Raw genomic sequence first — 14,608 nt, 5'->3', positions numbered from 1 at the left:
CCCTCTCTCAGCCCCCTCTCTCTCTGCCCCCCTCTCTCTGTCCCCCTCTCTCTGTCCCCTCTCTCTCTCCCCCGCTCTCTGACCCCCTCTCTGTTGCCCTCTTTCTGCCCCCATCTCTCTGCCCCCCTCTCTGTCCCCCCTCTCTCTGTCCCCCTCTCTCTCTCTGTCCCCCTCTCTCTATCCCCTTCTCACTGTCACCTCTCTCTCTCCCGCTCTCTGTACCCCCTCTCTCTGTTCCCCCCTCTCTCTGTTCCCCCCTCTCTCTGTTCCCCCTCTATCTGTCCCTCCCTCTCTCTGTTCCCCCTCTCTCTGTACACCCTCTCCCTGCCCCTCCTCTCTGTCCCCATCTCTCTCTGTCCCCCTCTCTCTGTGGACTCTCTCTCTCCCCGCTCTCTGACCCCCTCTCTGTCGCCCGCGCTCTCTGTCGCCCCTCTCTCTGTTCTCCTCTCTCTGTCCCCCTCACTCTGTCCCCTCTCTCTGCCCCCCCCACTCTCTATCCCCCTCTCTCTGCCCCCCCACTCTCTATCCCACTCTCTGACCCCCTCTCTGTCACCCTTTCTCTCTGCTCTCTCTCCCTGCCCCCACTCTCTCTGCCTCCTCTCTGCCCCCCCACTCTCTGTCCCCCTCTCTCTGACCCCCTCTCTCTCCCCCACTCTGTACCCCTCTATCTGTCCCCCTCTCTCTGCCCCCCTCTCTGTCACCGTCTTTCTATTCCCCCTTCTCTCTGTTCCCCCTTTCTCTGTTCCCCCTCTCTCTGTCCCCACTCTCTCTGCCCCCCTCTCTCTCTCTGCCCCCCTCTCTCTATCCCCTTATCTCTGTCCCCCCTCTCTGTCCTCCTCTCTCTGTACCCCATCTCTCTGTTCCCCCCTCTCTCTGTTCCCCCTCTCTCTGTCCCCCCCTCTCTGACCCCCTCTATCTCCCCCACTCTCTGTCCCCCGCTCTCTGTTGCCCTCTCTCTGACCCCCACTCTCTCTGTCCCCTCTATCTCTCCCGCTCCCTGTCCCCCCTCTCTCTGTTACCCTCTCTCGCTGTCGCCCTCTCTCTGTCGCCCTCTCTCTGACCCCCTCTCTCACACTCGCCTCTCCCTGTACCACCTCACTGTCCACCTCTCTCGCTGTCGTCCCTCTTTCTGTCGCCGTCTCTCTGTCCCCCCCTCTCTCTGTCCCCCTCTCTCTCTATCCCCCTCTCTCTCTCCCATCTCTCTCTGTCCCCCTCTCTCTGTCCCCTCTCTCTCTCCCCCGCTCTCTGACCCCCTCTCTGTTGCCCTCTCTCTCTCTCTGTCCCCCTCTCTCTATCCCCTTCTCACTGTCCCCTCTCTCCCGCGCTCTGTCCCCCTCTCTCTGTCCCCCTCTCTCTGTCCCCCTCTCTCTGTCCTCCTCTCACTGTACCCCCTCTCTCTGTTCCCCCCTCTCTCTGTTCCCCCTCTCTCTGTTCCCCCCTCTTTCTGCCCCCCGACCCCTCTCTCTGTCCCCCTCTCTCTCTCTGTCCCCCTCTCTCTGTCTCCCTCTCTGTGCCCCCCTCTCTGTCACCGTCACTCTATCCCCCTTCTCTCTGTTTCCCCTTTCTCGGTTTCCCCTCTCTCTGTCCCCGTCTCTCTGTCCCCCTCTCTCTCTGTCCCCCTCTCTCTCTGCCCCTCTCACTCTGACCCCCTCTCTCTCTGCCCCTCTCTCTCGGTACCCTCTCTTTCTGCTCCCCTCTCTCTCTGTACCCTCTCTCGGTCCCCCTCTCTCTCTGTACCCTCTCTCTCTGTCCCCCTCTCTCTTTGTCCTGCTCTCTCTGTTCCACCCCTCTCTGTCGCCCTCTCTCTGACCCCCCTCTCTCTGTCCCACTCTCTCTGTCCCCCCCTCTCTCTCTGTCCCCCTCTCTCTCTCTATCTCTCTCTCCCCCCCTCTCTCTCTGTCTCTCTCTCTCTCTCTGTCCCCTCTCTCTGTCCCCTCTCTTACTGCCCCCTCTCTCTATCCCCCTCTCACAGTCCCCTCTCTCCCGCTCTCTGACCACCTCTCTGTCACCCCCTCTCTCTGCCCCCTCTCTCTCTGCCCCCCTCTCTCTGTCCCCCTCTCTCTGTCCCCTCTCTCTCCCCCGCTCCCTGACCCCCTCTCTGTTGCCCTCTTTCTGCCCCCTATCTCTCTGCCCCCCTCTCTGTCCCCCCTCTCTCTGTCCCCTCTCTCTCTCTGTCCCCCTCTCTCTATCTCCTTCTCTCTGTCCCCCTCTCTCTGTCCTCCTCTCTCTGTACCCCCTCTCTCTGTTCCCCTCTCTCTCTGTTCCCCCCTCTCTCTGTTCCCCCTCTCTCTGCCTCCGCTCTATCTGCCCCCCTCTCTCTGCCCCCTCTCTCTGTTCCCCCTCTCTGTCCCCCCTCTCTCTGCCCCACCCCTCTGTCCCCCCTCTCTCTGTTCCCCCTCTCTCTGTCCCCCCTCTCTCTGACCCCCCTCTCTGTCCCCCTCTCTCTGTGTACTCTCTATCTTCCCGCTCTCTGACCCCCTCTCTGTCGCCCGCGCTCTCTGTCGCCCCTCTCTCTGTCGCCGTCTCTCTGTCCCCCTCTCTCTGCCCCCTCCCTCTCTCTGCCCCCTCTCTCTGCCCCCCCCTCTATCTCTGCCCCCCATCTCTCAGCTCCCTCTCTCTCTGTCGCCCTCTCTCTGTCCCCATCTCTCTGCCCCCTCTCTCTCTGCCCCCCTCTCGGTCCCCCTCTCTCTGTCCCCCTCTCTCTCTCCATCACCCACTCTCTCCATCCACCCACTCTCTGTCCCCCTCTCTCTCTGCCCCCCTCTCTCTCTGCCCCCCTCTCGGTCCCCCTCTCTCTCTGTCCCCCTCTCTCTCTCTATCCCCCACTCTCTCCATCCGCCCACTGTCTGTCCCCCTCTCTCTGACCCCCCCTATCTCCCCCACACTGTACTCCTCTCTCTCTCTCCCTCTGCCCCCTCTCTCTGTCACCGTCTCTCTATCCCCCCTTCTCTCTGTCCCACGTTTCTCTGTTCCCACTCTCTTTGCCCCCTCTCTCTATCCCCCCTCTTTCTGTCCCACTCTCTCTGACCACTTCTCTCTCTGTCCTCCTCTTTCTCTGTCCCCCTCTCTCTCACTGACCGCCTCTCTCTCTGACCCCCTCTATCTGCCCCACTCTCTGTCCCCCTCTCTCTCTGTCGCCGTCTCTCTGTCCCCCTGTCTCTCTGTCCCCTCTCTCTCTGTCCCCCTCTATCTGTCCCCTCTCTCTCTCCCACCCTCTGTGACCCCCTCTCTCCCCCGCTCTCTGACCCCCTCTCTCTTTTTCCCACACTCTGTTCTCCTCTCTCTGTCCCCCTCTCTCTGTCCCCCTCACTCCTGTCCCTCTCACTCTGTCCCCTCTCTCTCTCCCCCGCTCTTTGACTCCCTCTCTGTCGCCCTCTCTCTCTGCCCCCTCTCTCTCTGCCCCCCTCTCTCTGTCCCCCTCTCTCTATCCCCCCTCACTGCCCCCTCTCTCTCTCCCGCTCTCTGACCCCCTCTCTGTCACCCTTTCTCTCTGCCCCCTCTCTCTCTGCCCCCACTCTCTCTGCCCACCCCGACTCTCTGTCCACCTCTCTCTGACCCCCTCTCTCTCCCCCACTCTGTACCCCTCTCTCTGTCTCCCTCTCTCTGCCCCCCTCTCTGTCACTGTCTTTCTATCCCCTCTTCTCTCAGTTCCCCCTTTCTCTGTTCCCCCTCTCTCTGCCCCCCTCTCTCTCTGACCCCCTCTATATCCCCCACTCTCTGTCCCCCGCTCTCTGACCCCCACACTCTCTGTCCCCGTCTCTCTCTCTGACCCCCTCTCTCTCTGACCCCCTCTATCTCCCCCGCTCCCTCTCCCCCCTCTCTCTGTTGCCCTCTCTCTGCCTCCCCCTCTCTGCCACCGTCTCTCTATCCCCCCTTCTCTCTGTTCCTCCTTTATCTGTTTTTCCTCTCTCTGTCCACCTCTCTCTGTCCCCCTCTCTCTGTCCCCCTCTCTCTGTTGCCTCTTTCTTCCCCCTCTCTCTCTGTCCCCCTCTCTCTCTGCCCCCCCTCTGCCCCCTCTCTCTCTGCCCCTCTCTCTCTCTGTCCCCCACTCTCTCTGTTCCCCCCCTGCCCCCCTCTCTCTCTGCCCCTCTCTCTCTGTCTCCCACTCTCTCTGTTCCCCCCCCTGCCCTCCTCTCTCTCTCTGCCCCTCTCTCTCTGTCCCCCTCTCTCTCTCTGTCCCCCTCTCTCTCTGCCCCTCTCTCTCTGACCCCCTCTGTCTCTGACCCTCTCTCTCTGCCCCCCTCTCTCTCAGTACCCTCTCTTTCTGTCCTCCTCTCTCTCTGTACCCTCTCTCTGTCCCCCTCTCTCTCTGTACCCCCTCTCTCTATCCCCCTCTCTCTTTGTCCCGCTCTCTCTGTTCCACCCCTCTCTGTCACCCTCTCTCTGACCCCCCTCTCTCTGTCCCACACTCTCTGTCCCCCTCTCTCTCTCTGTCCCTCTCTCTCTACACTTCTCTCTCTGTCCCCTCTCTCTCTGTCCCCTCTCTCTGTCTCCCCTCACTCTGTCTCCCCTCTCTCTGTCTCCCTCGCTCTCTGTCTCCCCCACTCTGTCCCCCTCTCTCTGTCACCCTCTTTCTGCCCCCTCTCTGTCCCCCTCACTCTCTGTCCCCCTCTCTCTGCCCCCCTCTATCTACTCCACTTTCTGTCCCTCTCTGTCTGTCGCCCTCTCTCTGACCCCCTCTCTCTACCAACCGCCTCTCTCTCTCTCCCCCGCTCTCTGCCCCCTCTCTCTGTTGCCCTCTTTCTGTTCCCCTCTTTCTGACCCCGTCTCTCTCCCACCTGCCTCTCCCTCTGCCCCGCTATCTGCCCCCTCTCTCTGTCCCCCTCTGTGTCCTACCCGCCTCTCTCTATCCCCCTCTTTGTCTCACTCTCTCTCTGTACCCCTCTCTCTGTTCCCTCTCTCTGCCATCCGCCTCTCTCTGACCCCTCTCTCTCCCACCCGCCTCTCTCTCTGTCCCCCTCTTTCTCTCCGCCTCTCTCTCTGTACCCCTCTCTCTGCCCCCCTCTCTCTGTTCCCCTTTCTCTCTGGCCCCCTCTCTGTAACACTCTCTCTGCCCCCTTCTCTCTGCCCCCCTCTCTGTCCCCCTCTCTCTCTGTCCCCCTCTCTCTCTGTCCCCCACTCACTCCATCCCCCCACTCTCTGTCCCACTCTCTCCCCCGACTCTGTACCCCTCTCTGTCCCCCACTCTCTGTCCCCCTCTCTCTGTCCCCTCTATCTCCCCCTCTCTCTGTCCTCCTCTCTCTGTCCCCTATCTCTCTCCCCCACTCTCTGACCCCCTCTCTGTTACCCTCTCTCTGCCCCCTTCTCTCTGCCCCCCTCTCTGTCCCCCTCTCTCTCTGTCCCCCACTCTTTCCATCCCCACACTCTCTGTCCCCCTCTCTCTGACTCCCTCTCTCCCCCCCCACTCTGTACCCTCTCTGTCCCCCACTCTCTGCCCCCCTCTCTCTGTCACCTCTATCATCCCCCTCTCTGTCCCCCTCTCTCTGTCCCCTCTCTCTCTCTCCCCCCCACTGTCTGACCCCCACTCTGTCGCCTTCTCTCTGCCCCCTCTCTCTGTCCCCCTCTCTCTGACCCCCACTCTCTCCATCCCCCCACTATCTGTCCCCCTCTCTCTGACCCCCTCTCTTTCTCCCACTCTGTACCCCTCTCTCTGTCCCCTTCTCTCTGTCCCCTTCTCTCTGTCCCCTTCTCTCTGTCCCCCTCTCTCTGTCCCCTCTCTCTCTCTCCCCCACTCTCTCTGTCCCCCTCTCTCTGTCCCGTCGATCTCTCCCTCGCTCTCTGCCCCCCTCTGTCGCCCTCTCTCTGCCACCTCTCTCTCTGCCCCCGCTCTCTCTGTCCCCCCTCTCTCTCTGTCCCCCACTCTCTCCATCCCCCACTCTCTGTCCCCCTCTCTCTGACCCCCCTCTCTCCCCCCCACTCTGTACCCCTCTCTCTGTCTCCCTCTCTCTGTCTCCCTCTATATTCCCCTCTCTCTGTGCCCCTCTCTCTGTCACCCTCTCTCTGCCCCTTCACCCTCCCACCCGCCTCTCTCTTTCGCCCATCTCACTGTCCCCCTCTCTCTCTGTCCCTCTCTATCTTCCCCACACTCTGTCCCCCTCTCTCTCTGCCCTCCTCTGTCTCTGTCCCCCTCTCTCTCTGTCACCCTCTCTTTGTCGCCATCTCTCTCTCCCCCTCTCTCTCTGCCCCCCTCTCTCTCTGACCCCCTCTCTGCCTGACTCCCCTCTATCTCCCCCACTCTCGGTGTCCCTCTCTCTGTCCCCCTCTCTCTGACACCCTCTATCTCCCCCACTCTCTGTGCCCCTCTCTCTCTGACCCCCTCTCTCCCTGACCCTCCTCTATCTCCCCCACTCTCGGTGTCCCTCTCTCTGTCCCCCTCTCTCTGACACCCTCTATCTCCCCCACTCTCTGTGCCCCTCTCTCTGTCGCCCTTTCTATCTCCCCCCTTTCTCTGTCCACCCTCTCTCTGTCCCCCTCTCTCTGTCCCCCATCTCTCTGACCACTCTCTCATTATGTCCTCCCCATTTCTCGCTCTCCCTCCCTCACCTTATCTCTCCCTTCGCTCTCTCTCTCCCTCTGTCTCTCCCTGCTCCTTCGCTCTCTCTCCATCTTCTCTCACTCTTGATCCCCCTCCCTCGGAGTCTCTCTCTCTCCCCACCTCCCTCCGTTTCTCTCTGACTCAATCTCTCTCCCTCCTGTCATGCCCTTCCTCTCTCTCTGATACACTCTGTCTCCCTGGTACTTCCCTCTCCCTCTGACCTAGAGACTGGGTGTTTGTGGTGAGACTGCGCGTGGGGGGTGGGGGTGAGATGATTGAGAGATGTGGGAAGTGGGGAAATTGGGGTAGAGACGGAATTGCGGGAGGGAGACATAGACGGCAGGAGAGAGAGAGTGAGGGTGAGGGGGAGAGAGAAGAATGGAGGCAGGTGGAGAAACTCATGTTGGGGTGTGAGAGAGAGAGGGAGAGTGAGGCAGAAAGAATAGTGGAGGCAGGTGGAGAAACCGGGGTTGGGGTGGGGTGTCTGAGAAGGGACCAGAGAGAGTGAAAGGGAGAGGAGGTGAGAGAGACGCAGTGTGCAGAGAGAGAGAGAGGGAGAGAATTGAGGAGGAAGAGTGGGGGAGAGTAAATGGGGCGGCCAGGTTGGAGTAGGGGGGGTCAGAGGGAGTTAAACCCAGCTCCTGAGTTCAGGGCGCGGTGCCCTCCCCTTCCCTGAGGACCAGGACTTGGGGCTGAGTCTGTCTCTCTCCAGCTCAGCTTCTCCAACACAAAGACACACACCAACATCGGTCACTCTGCTGCTCGGCACGCTTTAATCAACATTTTTATTGTTTACAAATGGAAGTGATGGATACAGTCAGTGGGATGGTGCCTTTTCTCACCGGCCCCTGAGTTGTGAGAAACGTTGAAATGTTTCCCTGTAACCCCCCTGTGGGATAAGGATGGACAACCCAGTGCTACCCTCAGTCTGTTACCATAGCGACAGGCTGCTCTATCGCTGAAACACTGAACTGAAATGAGAAAATCCCGGATGGATTGATTAATGCGGGAATTTGATGGATGGATGTATTTGGGTGAAGGGATATTTCAGCACATTCTTCAGCTGCTGCCTGAACTTAGTCTGGGTCACGGCATAAATCGCGGTGTTTGTGCAGCAACTGAGGAGCTGCAGCATGAAGCCCAATTCCAGCACAAAGTAATCGAGATACACAGACCGATACCCAAACTCCCACATCCGACTCCATATAGAATACAGCATTAACATTGACCATAACAGGATGAAATTGGCCGAGATGACAAACAGTAAAATGATGGATTTTTTTCGGTTTCTCATTTCAGTGTCAGACTGAGCGTCCCCATTGGTGTGAGCGCGGAGTCTCCTGCGGGCTCTGCTGGTCACTGCAATGTGTCTGACGGTGAGAACATTGAGCAGCAGAATCAGGAGAAATGGGACACCCGGGGTTAGAATGTGGTGGAGGAACTCGATTGTGGCCCAGACACTGGAGAATACAACAGCGTCTGTTACATCACAAAACCAGGGATTGTTCCCCAGCCAATACTGAGCCGAGAGCATAAAATACCAGGAAATGTTCTTTAAACAGCTCAGCACAGTCACTGCTCCCAGAACCACAGCCGCCGTTTTCTCACTGCAATATTTACTTTTCAGCTTCTGGCAACAAATGGCCACAAACCGATCAAAGGTGAAAGTGACGGTGAACCAGACAGAGCAGTCAGTGGCTGCATAAAGCAGGACGGCGTGTATATTACACACGGGGACGGAGACCCTCAGGAAATAAAACTGTTCCCGATAAACAATGGGAATGTGTCTCAGGATAATGACCAGGAGATCCGCCGCTGCCATGGCCCCCAGGTAACGTTTGACACATGGAGACAATCCACAATCCTTATAAAGCAGGACGTAGATGGTCACGACGTTAACTGTGAGGAAGGAAAACAAACCCATTATCCATCAGCCTGGAGGCAAAGGGACCCGTTTGATCGGGGACCCAGTGAGATTTTCAAATGTGTCCCTGTATTCAGGGATTTATTAAAATAATTGGAGCTGGAATAACAAATGGGAAGGTCGGAATTACTGACAAAAATGGCAGTTACAGAATGTCGGGGACAGAACGTTCCGGGGAATGTCAGTTATAGAATGTTGGGGACAGAACGTTCCGGGGACTGTCAGTTACAGAATGTCAGGGACAGAACGTTCCGGGGACTGTCAGTTATAGAATGTTGGGGACAGAACGTTCCGGGGAATGTCAGTCATAGAATGTTGGGGACAGAAAGTTCCGGGGACTGCCAGTTATAGAATGTTGGGGACAGAACGTTCCGGGGAATGTCAGTTATAGAATGTTGGGGACAGAACGTTCCGGGGAATGTCAGTTATAGAATGTTGGGGACAGAACGTTCCGGGGAATGTCAGTTATAGAATGTTGGGGACAGAACGTTCCGGAGAATGTCAGTTATAGAATGTTGGGGACAGAACGTTCCGGGGACTGTCAGTTCCAGAATGTCAGGGACAGAACGTTCCGGGGACTGTCAGTTATAGAATGTTGGGGACAGAACGTTCCGGGGAATGTCAGTTATAGAATGTTGGGGACAGAACGTTCCGGGGACTGCCAGTTATAGAATGTTGGGGACAGAACGTTCCGGGGAATGTCAGTTATAGAATGTTGGGGACAGAACGTTCCGGGGACTGTCAGTTATAGAATGTTGGGGACAGAACGTTCCGGGGAATGTCAGTTATAGAATGTTGGGGACAGAACGTTCCGGGGAATGTCAGTTGTAGAATGTTGGGGACAGAACGTTCCGGGGAATGTCAGTTATAGAATGTTGGGGACAGAACATTCCGGGTAGTGTCAGTTATAGAATGTTGGGGACAGAACGTTCCGGGACTGTCAGTTATAGAATGTTGGGGACAGAACGTTCCGGGGAATGTCAGTTATAGAATGTTGGGGACAGAACGTTCCGGGGAATGTCAGTTATAGAATGTTGGGGACAGAACGTTCTGGGGAATGTCAGTTATAGAATGTTGGGGACAGAACGTTCCAGGATCTCCTTGACCTGTCCATCACCTTTCCCCTCTATCATCCTCACCAGCATGATGTACTGTGCACAGGCTACATTTCTGTCCAGCACTGGGAGCTGTGCAGACCACATCAGGGCACTAATGTGTGAACCTGGAACAAATATCCATCCAGTACGGGGAGCTACACAAACCACTTCAGTGCATGATCTATAAACCTCAACCAGATAGTCTGACCAGCACAGCGAACTATGCAGTGATCACCTGTGAATTAATCTGTAACCCAGGAGCAGTTACCCTCCCAGCATGTAGGACTGTGTACCCCACCCCAGTGCATTGATCTGTAAACCAGGAGCAGTTACCCTCCCAGCATGTTGGACTGTGTACCCCACACCAGTGCATTTCTCAGTAACACTGTGTTAGATCCCTGCCCAGTGTGGGGAAACTTGCAGCCCGTGCTGGGAGTGACAGGATGTGCAGACCCCATTCATTTACAACTCCTTATCTCCAGTGTGCCTTGCAAGGGTGTGCTGCGGGTGTGAAGATCACTGCCAGAGAGAGATGGCGGGGGAATCAGTTTAAATCTCACCACATGGGAGGGGTTTGGGGAATAGACAGAGAGGGGGAGACTGAGAGACAGTGTCATGGAAGGATGTGTTCCCAGGTTTCAGAATTCTGAAAGGTAGACACTTCGATAGCATACTGTAACATGAACCTGTCTTCCCAGGAAAGATGGGGAAAAGGGATATTGGTGTGAGGCCAGATGAGCATTTGTTCTGCATCTTTGTGACTGGAATTGCTTTCAACCGAATCTATGACTCATTAGGCAGATTCTAACAATAATTTATCTTTGTTTGATTTTCCTTGAATGTGACAGAGGGATCGTCCACACAAGGCTGAGATAGTTTCCTGGTGCTATCGTATCGAACTCACCTCATTAACCACCCAGCCCACCCCATGGTGTCCCTCTCATTCAATACCAGCCCGATTCTCCCACCCATCATGGCGGGAGGTACTCACCATCGCCCGGATGCCCCTGGATATCCCGTGATCCCTGGCATGGGTGCCACCTTTAAAAGGCCAATGGGCACACGGTTGAGCTTTCTCAGTTCGGAGCTGTCCTGCAAAGTTTACCTCGAGCATGGCAGATCATGGGCAATTACACCGCAGTTTGTCGATAGGGGCACCGAAGTGCTGGTGGATGAGCTAGTACAGAATGATACCATTCTCTTTCCAGAGGAGGCCACACCACCAGACCCACCGAGCATGGTCTGAGCTCACCACCCAGCTCAGTGCAGTTTCTGCGGTCTGAAGAAATGCCAAGCAATACAGGACAAGCTTCAATAACCTTCCCTGCTCTTTCAGGATAAGGGTCACCATATTCTCTCTGCTCCCTCACACTCACTGTATATCTGTTATAGCACCCACCCCGGAACAAGGCTCATGCTCCGCCACTCTCACTGCTGCATGCAGCACCTTCCCTACCACTTCCCTCCACTTTACCCCACTCCCCGACACTAATAATGCTGCATGCATACAACACCGTGGACTGACTCCCTCTGGACACCTCACCATGACACCGTCCCCCACCTACACCAGCACGAAGAGCAAGGCCACCCACCCCCACCCTCACTCCAGCCCTCCCTTTCTCCCATTCCAGGAGAAACAGCCCGATATCCGTTCCCTCACCCCCTCCCCACGCTATGTGGGGAGGACCCTGGTAGGAGTCGGAGAGGATCAGGACGCTTCGTGTGGAGATTCTGAAACATCCACATCCCACCGACCGAGTAAGGAGCAATGTTCAGTGAAGGTCAATTCTCATTTTAAACCCACTGGCAGCTCAGTTTCCCCCCGACACAACTTAGAAGCCATGGCCCTGATGCCATCCCCCTTTTGTGACGAGCTGGTACAAATGGTATCCCCACGGTCTCGTTGGGCAGGAGGGTGGGCTCACAACACATACCAGCCCATCACATACCAGTCACCACCACCTCCCAGGAAGGGAGCACGGAGACTCCCTCCTACACCTCCCCCTGTAAACAACTCAGAAACTGAAACTAATCTGATAGTTACTGCTCTCCCCAAGTGTCCTGATATCTTCAATAATCTGTGCTCATATACACCCAGGACTCTCTGCTCCTGCAGCCCCTATTTAACGGTACGGCCTGTTTTATATTGTCTTTCATTGTCTTTCCTACCAATGTGCATCACCTCACACTGCTCTGCACTGATCCCCAGCTGTCATACACCTGAACACGACACCAACGTGTGATTGTATTGTAAGAGTTCCACACTGTCCTCCATAGACTTCAGAGTTATTCCAGGTTTGGTGCCATCTACAAACACTGAGATTGTTATAGCGTCACAGTTCCCATGCAACGGCTGAAATTCTGCGACACTCACGAGTGTGAGCAAGTGAAATACAGCTATATTCCCACGGACAGAGTCGAATAATGCCATGCTGTCAATGGAGCAACAGAAGTCCTGATACAAACCAGACGGAGTGAATGAAATATTGACAAACCACAGAGAAGAGAATTCCAGATTGGCTCCAAGTTTCTGTATTGACATCAGGGTATTAATGTCATGCAGTTGAAAGTGTGTATGTACCTTTAAGAGAGAGGGAAAGCTGTTCTGAAGTGAGAGCTTCCAAGCACCTGTGATATGAGAGGATGGCAGGCCCAAAGTGTGAAGGACTACTGAAAATATGTCACATTTGGCTGTGGAATAGATCCCTGAGATGGTTGCTCCTTGGACAACAAATCGAATTTTACCAATCAGTTTAAATTATGCCCCAGGATACTAAAACCAAATCAAGTGTGAATGTATTGGTTTTCGGAAGTTGAACCAATGAGATGATCCGATGTTAAAAATGATCATATTAAAAATGCAGACATTTAGAAAATTGCAGACAGAGTAAATGCCATCAACACAGATCCAAGAGATTAGGAAACGCTCTCTATCAAAGGTACCTTTTCATATGGAACATATTCGCAGTAAAAAGAAAGAAGATGACCCAGGGAGATCTACAGCCGCAAGAAGACACACAAGCAACAGCTGCTGTGTGATTTTGAAATTAAATGAGTGCAATTTTAATAAGTGTCTTATTGAAACAGTATATCATTATAGAGTTGGAATGGGGTAATAAGCAGTTAAGAGAAAGGGGGTCTCAGAATTTAGAATGCTTGATGTAAAATGTTCACTTTCAGAGTTAAAAAATAAATTGATGTTATTATGTAAACAGTGAAATTTGGCAGTTCTCTGTCACTCATATTTTAACAGTTTACAAGGCAAATTGAGCATTTCTTTATGTTTAGTTTAAGTTACCAGATGAGCTTCACGCCGCGCCCTGACAATTCCCGTGTGTGAGTATCTGTGTGTCTCTGTGTGGGGCAGGTCTGGCAGTCGCTGTGGTGCTTAAAGTAATGCAATGCCACCCTCTGCTGGTCTCCACACACCACTGCACAGGCATTGGCAGAGGGTGAAAACCAGTAGGGATTCATTCAGAGGTGGGGAGGGAGAGGGCAGCTGCTCACAGCACCATCCAAACTGATGACTTATCCATGTACTGATCTAAATGTCCTTTAAACATTGTAACTGTCCCTGCTTTCACCACTTGCTCTGGGAGTTCATTCCATACATAAGCCAGATTCTGTCTAAAAGAATTACTTCTCATGACTTCTGTAAATATTTTTCCTCACACCTTAAAATATCCCTCAGTTTTGAATCCCCAACTCTAGGGAAAAGACATCAGCCCTTCAGCTTATCTGTACCCCTCATAATTTTAGAAACCTCTGTAAAGTTATCCCTTAATCTCATACTCTCCAGTGAAAAGAGTCTACCCAGCCTCTCCTTATAGCTCATTCTCTCCTTTCCCAACAACATCCAGGTTAATGTCTGCTCAATCCTCTCCAGCTTAATAATATCAGGGTCACTAATATCAAAGAGAATAGTCAAGGTATTTTCTAAGGGCAGGGGAGACCAAAACTAGACAGTACAGGTTTAAGGTGAGAAGGGAAACATTTAAAAGCGATCTAAGGGGCAGCTTTTTCACCCAGAGGGTGGTGTGCCTATGGAATGAGCGGGCAGGATGACCAGACTGGACACAGCATTCCAGAAGAGGTCTCACCAATGTCCTGTACAACCACAACATGACGTCCCAATTCCAATACTCAAAGGTCTGGCCAATAAAGACAAGTGTGTTAAACACCTCCTTAACCACACTATCGGTATGAGCTGCAAATTTTAAAGAATTATACCTGACGGCCTAGGTCTCTGTTCTCCAACACTGCCAGAGGCTCTGCTTTTAATTGTATAGGTCCTGCTGTTGTTTGATTTACCAAATCCAATACCTCGCATTAGTCCAAACTAAACTCCATCTGCCACCCCTCAGCCCAGTGTGTGATATTACCACCTCCTCATTCTCCCCCTTTAAAATATCCTCCCCGTCTCCAGGAGGCCTGCACACTCCGGCCTTGAGTTTCACAAAGACCCTGAGCTTGGGTTGCCTTGTGTGTTTTGGGGGAGGGGGGACAGATTGCTGACACTGTCAATGGGGAGGAGAGGCTGGACAGTAATCAGCGACCTGGTGTCATTTCATTGTTTTAGGAAGAGGGCAGTCGCACGTTAGAGGTGGGTAATAGTGATCGGTGTTTTGGGACCAGAAATTATGCTTTTTCGTTGTCTGTGGTGTTCAGTGATAAAAATCTATTCGAGACCCTTCATTGGGCAGACTGTGACTGCAGGATGTCTTTCCTTAATATTGTAGATTACAGATAATAGCGACTGAAGACGTTCATAGTTAATTTCGATGGCACAGCACGTGCACTCAATATCCTACAGTTGAGACAAATATCTTGCATTTGTTTAACAATACAAAGTGTTTTGTGTAGTTCCGTAATGGTAACCTGATTATAATAAATCCACACTGAGCTGAAAGCTGGCACTTAAAATATGACCCATGTCTGGGTATGGTAGTATAGTGGGTAATGTCCCTGGCTCCGAACCAGAACTCTGGATTTGATTTTAATTCCTGAACTCGCGTGGTAGTGTTCCAAGCTCTGGACTGGTAGGACTGGATT

This window comes from Chiloscyllium plagiosum, unplaced genomic scaffold, assembly GCF_037043375.1.
Source record: "Chiloscyllium plagiosum isolate Xiang-an unplaced genomic scaffold, Cpla_swu_hap1 HiC_scaffold_21, whole genome shotgun sequence".
Lineage (NCBI taxonomy): Eukaryota > Metazoa > Chordata > Chondrichthyes > Orectolobiformes > Hemiscylliidae > Chiloscyllium > Chiloscyllium plagiosum.
The sequence above is the reverse complement of the archived record's forward strand: the minus strand, read 5'-3'. Positions refer to the sequence as shown.